The following is a 10015-nucleotide window of genomic DNA, read 5'->3' on the forward strand; positions in this document are numbered from 1 at the left end:
TTACACAGTTGTTAATCAAACTCAAATCTCCAGTTTTTAGAACGTGATTGAGGAAGGTGGGAATGACAAACGGAAACGAGATTGACGTTGTTGCTGGAGGCTGCAGATTCCCGTAATGAGGGTTCAAATTCAGATCGTTCTTTTAGTTGTTATTTTGCTGCTAACTCTCAGGTTAAGGCAGATTGCACCCCGAAAGAAAATATCAACAAAATAAGTGAACACTTCCTCATTTCAACTGACACATATACAAACACACTCACAGACAAACACACAGACAGACATGTTGAATTATTATGGCTGCGTGTTATTTTTGCTTGAGATGCCCAGTCTCGTCCAGCCCTTATAATCCAATCTCTTCCATTTAACACTCCATTCGGTGTATTACACCATCCACAAACTCAATAAACTTTCATAGAGCATTCACCCTAAGGCCAATGCCCTGCTGATTCCGAGGACATTTTATATGCCGCACAATGTTGAACCCCCTCCTGCCCTCCCACTCTGTTCACTCCTTGTATGATTAAATCCCTCAACACAGCCTAATCCAATGTCTCGCTCACCCCGAGTCCATTTAATAAATGGCACTGTCGACTCCCACACTCCTGCTAACTCACCATACGATTTGATGCTCTGACTGGTCTAATCCCAATTGCCTACGCACTCGCCAAACTCTTTAATATCCCATTCAGTCTAATCCCACTCTCCCGCTCAATCCCTTACCATTAAACGCTCTCCCTAATAATCCCATCGTCCGACACTCTCCTTACAGGTTTTGGCATCCACCCCGCCGAATCCCACCCTCCTGTTTCATCGTCCCAACTTTAACCAATTCCACCCTTCTGCTCACAACCCATGCAGTTCAATACCTGACACAGTTTAATACTGCGCTCCAGTTTATCCCAATGCACTTTACCATTCCACACTTTAACCCACCGCTGCAGATGGTGTCCCGCTCCATCTAGTATCCCACCAGACTTCACCCCCGTGTCCTGTTCAAACGCTGTGCCCTTAATATTCTCTAAATATAATAACGAATGTGGAAGGAGAGCCAACAATATCAAGTAGCGAGGAAGTCCATCTCGTCTTATCCTGCCACACACCTCAGTTCCACTGCTCTTTAAGATGCTATCTAGTCCCAATCCAATCGCCTGATCACTCTGCATATAATTAAGGATTGCACCCAGTCTACTCCTTCTCGCCTGATTTGTCCCCACATCCTTCAGTATCCCAACGGGACGTAAAGAATAGCAAAGAAAATGTGCGGAACAAGCCGCTTCTTTTAGTTCATTTTTCCTTTTGTTCCTTCTGTACTATCTGCAATCGGCCGATGCATTTTTAGAGGCTATCCCCGCATTCCCGTAGCTATTACCGCAGGATGATTATTGTGGAATTCAAGTGACTCAAGTTGTGCACTTTAACCCGCAATTTTATAGGAATGTCCAGAGAGCGTCACCTGACATGCCACCCTAACCTGTTAATATATAATAAGCGCCGGAGTAACGTCGGCAGTGTTACCTGGCGGGCTTGAAGTGTAAGCTGCGACTGTTGTTTTGCAAAGTCCTGATTCTCAGGCAGAGATAGAAGGCAGTTTGCTTCCAGGGAGCAGCGAAGAATCTGTGCGAAGTGCAAACAAGGCAGAAAAATGAAGCTGTTATTTGTTGTCGCCATTCTCTGCACTGGTATAACTGAAGGTGAGGCTGTTCTTTTTAAATTAGTTATCGGGGTGAGGATGACACTGAGATTCGTGGATAAAACTGTAGTTCCCTTTAACCTATTATAGCGTGTAACATACACCTACATACCGCCCAGAACAAGGAAAGATGTCAGCTTTGTTTTTAGAATCAGTCTGTCAACTGGTTGGTATTTAATTCCCATCCTGCAGCTTCCAGTCCAGTACTGATTCTGGTAGCTGCACGAGTATGATGTTTTTTCAGCCTCCGGCTCCTGCCGAACAAATGGTTTGCTGGAATACAAATCTACTTTAACGTTCAAATCTTCTAAAGAAAAAAAAACCTCATCCCACCTGCACTTGAGGGGAAAATCGATTAAAATAAAACCATCAGGAGAAAAGAATAGAAAAGTTGACGGATTGGGTGAGCTGTAGAAGGTTCGTCTAGTTTAACAATCCCACCCCAGAACAGTTAAACTGAATATATATTAGTTAAACTGAATTGTCTGTTTCTCTGCCTTATGGTCAGTTTAATTCGATACCACATGTATCCGTTGTTGGCTTTTTCTTTAGTTATTTACCATTTGCAAATTTAACTATTAAACTAAGCCAGCTAAATCATCCAATCCTGTTTCATGCAACTTTTTGGCCTTTCGGAGTGGAGATGGCATCCATCAGTGGTCAAAGCAATGTGAATCATTGCTAATTCAATAATTTTTATCAATTTTCTGTAGAAATTGAGATTAATGAATCCTACATTGACCAACTGCATTGAATATGTGCGATCAGCTGGCTCTCACCACTCTCCTTGGTCTGGCTGATCTTGTTCTCTCACTGAACAATTTCCCACAGAACACATTTCTTGCCATCTTGACTCCCTTCTCTCTCCCCTTGTCCAGTCCCTTCCCACCTAAATCCGTGATTCCTCTGACACCCTATATCATATCAACAATTTCCAGTTCCCTGGCTCCAACCGCCTCCTCCACCATGGACGTCCAACCCCTCCAGCTTCTATCCCCCACTGGGATGGTCTGATGGCCCTTAGCTTCTTCCTCGAACAGAGGCCCGAGCAATTCCCATCTGCCACTACTTTCCTCCATCTGGCTGAACTTGTTCTCTCACTGAACAATTTCTCCTTAAACTCTTCTCACATCCTCCAAATAAAAGGTGTGGCTATGGGTACCCGCATGGGCCCCAGTTATGCCTGTCTCTTTATGGGGTGTGTGGAACATTCCTTTTTCCAGTCCAACTCAGGACCTTCCCACAACTCTTTCTCCAGTACATCGATGATTGATTTGGTGCTGCTTCATACTCTCATCTGGACCTGGAAAAAAATTATTAATCTTGCTTCCAATCTCCACCCCTCCATCATTTTCACATGGTCCATCTCTGACACTTCCCTTCACTTCCTTGACCTCTCTGTCTCGATCTTTGGTGATAGACTGTCGACCAATATCCATTAGAAGCCTACCGACTCCCACAGCTACCTCAACTACAGCTCCTCACACCCTGCTTCCTGTAAGGACTCCATCCCATTCTCTCAGTTCCTTCAGCTCCATCGCATCTGTTCCGATGATGCTACCTTCAAAAGCAGTTCCTCTGACACGTATTCCTTCTTCCTTAACCGAGGTTTTCCACCCTAGCTGGTTGACAGGGCCCTCAACCGTATATGGCCCATTTCCCATGGACCACCCTTACGCCTTCTGTTCCCTCCCAGAACCATGATAGGGTCCCCCTTGTCCACCCTTATCACCCCACCAGCCTCCCCGTTCAATGGATCATCCTCTGCCAACTCCAGCATGATGCCACCACCAAACACATCTTCCCTTCAACCCCCTTGGCAGCATTCCACAGGGATCATTCCCTCTGGGACACCCTGGTCCACTCCTCCATCACCCGCTACACCTCAGCTCCCTCCCACGGCACCTTCCCATGCAACCACAGAAGGTGCAAGACCTGTCCCTTTACTTCCCTCCTCCTCACCATCCAAGGGCCCAAACACTCCTTTCAAGTGAAGCAGCATTTCACTTGCACTTCCCTCAATTTCGTCTACTGCATTCGTTGCTCCCAATGCAGTTTCCTCTACATTGGTCTGTCCGCAAGCATGACCCAGACCTCCCTGTTGCTTGCCATTTCAACACATCACCCTGCACTCATGCCCACATGTCTGTTCTTGGCCTGCTGCATTGTTCCAGTGAAGCTCAACGCAAACTGGAGAAACAGCACCTCATCTTCTGACTAGGCACTTTACAGCTTTCCGGACTGAATATTGAGTGCTACAATTTTAGATCATGAACTCTCTCCTCCATCCTCACCAACTTTCTGGTCCCCCTTTTTTCCCAATAATTTATATAGATTTTTCTTTTCCCACCTATTTCCATTTTTTTAAAATGTATTTCCACCCATTGTTTTATCTCTACCTTTTAGCTTATTTTGATCCCTTACCCCCACCCCACCCGACCCGACCCCCACTAGGGCTATCTGTACCTTGCTCGTCCTGCTTTCTACCCTTAATTAACACATTCCTTAGATACTATCACCACCTTCAACACCTCTTCGTCCTTTTGTCTGTGACATCTTTTGGTTATCTCCACCTATCACTGGCTTTCTATCCAACTCTACCTGTCCCACCCACCCCCCCCTCCTTTAAACCAGCTTATATTTCACCTCATTTCTATTTGTCCTTAGTTCTGTTGAAGAGTCATGAGGACTCGAAATGTTAACTATGTTCCTCTCCGCAGATGCTGCCAGACCTGCTGAGTTTTTCCAGGCATTTTTACTTATTTTTCCTCCTTTAACTTGCTTCACTTCCTCCAAATAAAAGGTGTGGCTATGGGCACACGCACGGGCCCCAGTTATGCCTGTCTCTTTATGGGGTATGTAGAACATTACCTGTTCCAGTCATACTCAGGCTCCTCCCACAACTCTTTTTTTTGGTACATCGAAGGCAATTTCGGTGCTGCTTCATCCTCTCGTCTCGACCTGGACCTGCATTGTTACACAATACGAGAGTTTAAAAAGCTTTAAAAAAATGCACTTTTCCTTATTCCTTCTAATACTGCGTGATTTTGAACATCTATATTAAATAGCCTTCTCTGAAATGAGCAGAATATCCCTCTACCCAAGAGGGGATATTCCCAGTCTGTTGCCTTTCCAGGCATTTCAGATCTCGGATCATCATTGTGAATCCATTTTTGTACCGGGAGATTTCTCCTGTCTAAAGAGTCCTAAACCATTTAGTTAGAGAGCTTAACATTCCCTGGAAGAAAGGGAGCCTTTTTTTTTTCATTTTTGATTGATCATACGAATCTATTTTCCCTTTCCAGTGATTTTATTACACCTTTTAATTGCGTCCCTATCCACAGACCTAAATGTTTCCTTGTGAAAGGACAGCACCTTTTTAGTTTTTGCCAGTCTCCTGCAGCATCTTTTAACATCAAACGCACACGGCGTGAGTTCTCCAAATCAGAGACTTTTTGTTGTCCGGGAAGTATAACCAACAAAGAAAAATCTCAGATAATTGCCAGGGGAAATAAATTTGCAGCATTATTTTCAATTGAATACCGTGTTGGCAAAGAATGTAATCCGTCTATTTTTATTCAGGTCTTATTTTTATGCTAAATTTAAAAAAAAATGCCAGTGTGAATTGGTATTGCGTTCCAATGAAAGATCATGCTTGTGTTTGGGATCGAAATACACTCTTATCCAACTCTTTTTTCTTTATTTCCCCCCTCTTCTGAAATTGTTTAGCTATCAAAACCATGAATCTGACGTCGAATCAAACTGATTCCTACTCTACAACTACAGCTCCAAACAGCACAATGACCCACCTTGCAACCAACACATCAACCGCCGCCGCAATGACATGGAGCAGCCACGGCAGCAATGAAACAACGACCATCAGCGGGGGGAGTTCTTTGGCCCTCCCCCAATCTCACGTCCTCCACTTTCTCACTCTCTCCGCTCTCTTGTTCACGTACTCGAGCTCTCTTCCCCTCCAGCTCTCAGGCGTCTGGTAACAGCGGGAAAAAGTTCAGATGAAAAGGCCAATGACGCCGAGCCGAGTCTGTTCCAGTTGCAGATGGTGGGTGGGATTGGACATTCTCGACTCTCCTTGTGTGATAAATGCCGGGGGCGTACCCGGTTCTCGCTCCTTTAATGTGAATCTGTAACTGGGCTGAATGCAAGAATGATTTGCTTTCGTTGTCGGTCTATTAATATAATCTGTTAGAATTAAGGGTGAGGCTCTGGCTTTCTCTGCCTGCTGATCACTACAATATAACCTGCAGAAGTATTGCTACGCTTTAAAAACAGGCTTGCGTCAGTTTAGAACCCGTGAGGTAAGCAGAGCTGTATACGGTCACTGTGCCCATAGACAGGCAAGTGGCTGTTCACGTGAATGCGCCCATGATTGGGCAGGAACCCCACGATCGAGCAGCGAAATGTGCGTGAACAGTTCGAATTGTTAGCCTCAGCGGAGCCAGCAGGGGGCTTGCAAGGATCGCGAGGACACTTACAGCGTGTTACTGGAACGCGGCGCACGACAGAACAAAGCAAGGACGGACAATGGAGCAATAGACAAGAGGCAAGGGAGCTGGGAGCTACGCAATAACATCGAAAGCTACTAGAAAGGAAGTGCTGTCTGCCACCGAGAGTCCACGTTGAAAGTATATAAGCTAGCATTTTTCTGTAAATAGCTGCCTGAATAACAAATGTCTAATTTTGCGGTGCCTTTCTCTTAATAAAGCTGCTCCATAGTTGAGTTTTATCGCGACGTGGTATCCTGTAGTAAAGTCAGTGGGTTAAATTTCTCACATTATCTCGGGTGGGGTTACAATGAGCTCCAATTTACCGTCGTATTTTCCTGTTTGCACTCACAATGCCCGTTGATGCTGGACTTGAGCTTGGCTTAAATAGCCAAGTGGTTATGGTACTGGGTTTGTAACCCCAAGATCAAGAGTTCAAATTTCACAATGGCAAACTATGAAACAATGTAACTTCATCTGAAACAGATGGAAACAGGTTTACTCAAAAAAAAAGAGTATCAAGAGTTCAAATCTCACAATGGCAAACTATGAAACGATGTAACTTCATCTGAATAGGAACAGATGGAAATATGTTTAGCTTGGCCTAAATAGCCAAGTGGTTATGGTACTGGGTTTGTAACCCCCAGATCAAGAGTTCAAATCTCACAATGGCAAATTATGAAACAATGTAACTTCATCTGAAACAGATGGAAACAGGTTTGTACTCGAAAGAGTTACAAGAATTAAGAGCTTGGCCTAAATAGCCAAGTGGTTATGGTACTGGGTTTGTAACCCCAAGATCAAGAGTTCAAATCTCACAATAGCAAACTATGAAACAGTGTAACTTCATCTGTATAAACAGATGGAAACAGGTTTGTACTCGAAAGAGTTTCAGAGTAATTGAAATCACTTTCACTGCTGTTTGAAATCAATCAACTCTTTGGGCTCTCACTGTAGTTGATGCACTTGCAGTTTCTTAAAACATCAGGAATTCCTGACAAGATCATCATCTATGATGAACAGCTACCTCTCTACATTCAGCTTGGCCTAAATAGCCAAGTGGTTATGGTACTGGGTTTGTAACCCCCAGATCAAGAGTTCAAATCTCACAATGGCAAACTATGAAACAATGTAACTTCATCTGAAACAGATGGAAACAGGTTTACTCAAAAGAGTATCAAGAGTTCAAATCTCACAATGGCAAACTATGAAACAATGTAACTTCATCTGAAACAGATGGAAACAGGTTTACTCAAAAGAGTATCAAGAGTTCAAATCTCACAATGGCAAACTATGAAACAATTGATGCTGGACTTTGATTGATTTATATATCCGGTGAAAGCCGAACTCGCTTCTCTGGTTAAACACCAATGTTCCTGAAAGCAAGGGGGAGTCTGTTTTAGCTCCGCTGTCCCGCATGCGGCCATCCCACAAGACCCCATCTCCCTCAAAGCCCCACCATCTTGCGCCCGCCCCTGTTAAGAGGAGGGAAGGTTAAGGGGGAAGGTTTTATCGAGGCTTTCAAAATCATGAGAAGTCTGGACCGAGTCTACAGGGAAGCTGTTCCCATTGGCGGGAAGGTCGAAACCCAGAAGACACCAGTTAAAGGCGGTTGGTAAAGGAAACAACGGAAACATCACGAAAATATTTATTATTTTCACGCCGCGAAAATAAAAATAAAAACACCCTGGTCCACTCCTCCATACCCCCACTCCTCAACCCCCTCCTATGGCACCACCCCATGCCCACGCAAAAGATGTAACACCTGCCCCTTCACTTCCTCTCTCCTCACCGTCCAAGGGCCCAAACACTCCTTTCAAGTGAAGCAGCATTTCACTTGCATTGCCCCCAACTTAGTCTACTGCATTCGATGCTCCCAATGTGGTCTCCTCTACATTGGAGAGACCAAATGTAAACTGGGCGACCGCTTTGCAGAACACCTGCGGTCTTTCCACAAGAAAGACCCAAACCTCCCTATGGCCTGCCATTTTAGCACTCCACCCTGGTCTCTTGCCCACATGTCTGTCCTTGGCTTGCTCCATTGTTCCAGTGAAGCCCAATGCAAACTGGAGGAACAGCACCTCATCTTCCGACTTGGCACTTTACAGCCTTCTGCACTGAATATTGAGTTCAACAACTTTAGATCTTGAACTCCCTCCTCCATCCCCACTCCCTTTCCGTTTCTTCCCTCTTCCTTTTGTTTTTTCCAATAATTTATATAGATATTTTTTCCCACCTATTTCCATTATTTTTAAATCTTTTATGCCCTGCTAGTCTTTCCACCCCACCCCCACTAGAGCTATACCTTGAGTGTCCTGCCATCCATTCTTAATTAGCACATTCGTTTACATAATATCACCACCTTCAACACTTCTTTGTTCCTTTGTCTGTGACATCTTTTGATTATCTGCTCCTATCACTGCTTGTTTGTCCCTACAACCACACCAACCCCCTCCCACTTCCCTACCCGCACCCCAGCCCCCACCTTAAACCAGTTTATATTTCACCCCTTTTCTAAGACTCACTCAGTTCTGTTGAAGGATCATGAGGACTCGAAACATCAACTCTTTTCTTCTCCGTCGATGCTGCCAGACCTACTGAGCTTTTCCAGGTAATTCTGTTTTTGATTTGGATTTCCAGCATCCGCAGTTTTTTGTTTTTATCTCTAATGAGACGAAGTGAGTCTCTCTTGCAGAGAGAAAGAAAAGAAGGCTGCCTTTTCACTCTTTAACCATTTTGCTAAATCATCGCCATTGCTTTGTGAAACTCATCCACATTTTCATCTCTCTGTGCATCTCGTTATTACTTCGTCTTTGTCGGTAATGATTTCTACATGTCCACCCTGTATCTCGCCATCTCTCTCTCCTGTTTTCTCTCTCTCTCTCTCTCACTGTCTCGCTCACTGTCTCATTCTCACTTTCTTTCTAGTTCTCGTGGTTTCTAAGTTTCTGCCTCTCCTTATCTCTCCTACTCTCTCTCTCTCTCGCTTGTTTCCATAGTTTTGACTGTTCCCGCTCCTTCACCCTCTTCCTCTCTTACAGAGTCTCTCACCCTCTCACCCTCTGTGCCCTGTCTCGCTCACAATCCGCCATTATATCATTCTCTTGTGCGCGCTCTCTGTGGCAATCTTCTCCCTCAGGAGTCTCTCTCTCTCTCTCAGGCAGTCTCTCTCTCAGGCAGTGTCTCTCCCTCTCTCTCTCCCTATCACCCCCACAATCTCTCACACCAGCCACTTTGTCTCTGTTGCTCTCTCACTCTTTCACTTGCCTCTTGCTCTCTCACTCTCTCAGTCTCTCCGTTCTCGTACTCTCTTGCGTTCTCACTTCCCTTCTCTCTTGCTTCTTGCTCTTTCTCTCTCTGTTATTCTCTGGCACTCTCCAGCTCTTCTGGCCTCCCATGTTTTCATTCTCTCCCACTCTAATATTCTCCAATTTCTCATGCTTTCCGTTCTGTTGCTGAAGTGCTCACTCAGTGTGTTAAGGTCTCTTCCTCTCATTCTTTCTTCGGCTCTCTCACTCACTCACTCTCTCTTGCTCTCAGGCCCCCTCGTATCTCATAATCTTGTTCTCTTGCGTTCTCACTTTCCCAGTATCATGCTGTCTCTTGTACTTTTGTTCTCCCTTGGTCTCACATTCTCTGGCTTCCTAGGTTCTCATGTTCTCTTGCCCTCTCACTCACTCCTCTCACTCTCTCACTACCCCTCGCTCTCTCACACTTACTCATGCACTCTCACTCTCACTCCCTCTCACTCCCCCACTGTCGAACGCTTTCTCCCGCTCCATCGTTCACTTTCTCACTCATGCACTTCCTCGTTCTGACA

The 10015-nt window shown here is 44.9% G+C and overlaps 1 long non-coding RNA gene across 1 annotated transcript; it reads left to right on the forward strand.

The window, feature by feature from the left end:
• Positions 1-81: 81 nt before the first annotated feature.
• LOC121270981 lies at positions 82-6443 on the forward strand. Its single transcript, XR_005941652.1, has 2 exons — positions 82-1691; positions 5420-6443. It is a non-coding gene; the product is annotated as an uncharacterized LOC121270981 (long non-coding RNA).
• Positions 6444-10015: the final 3572 nt, after the last annotated feature.

The sequence above is a fragment of the Carcharodon carcharias genome, chromosome 29 (genome assembly GCF_017639515.1).
Source record: "Carcharodon carcharias isolate sCarCar2 chromosome 29, sCarCar2.pri, whole genome shotgun sequence".
NCBI lineage: Eukaryota > Metazoa > Chordata > Chondrichthyes > Lamniformes > Lamnidae > Carcharodon > Carcharodon carcharias.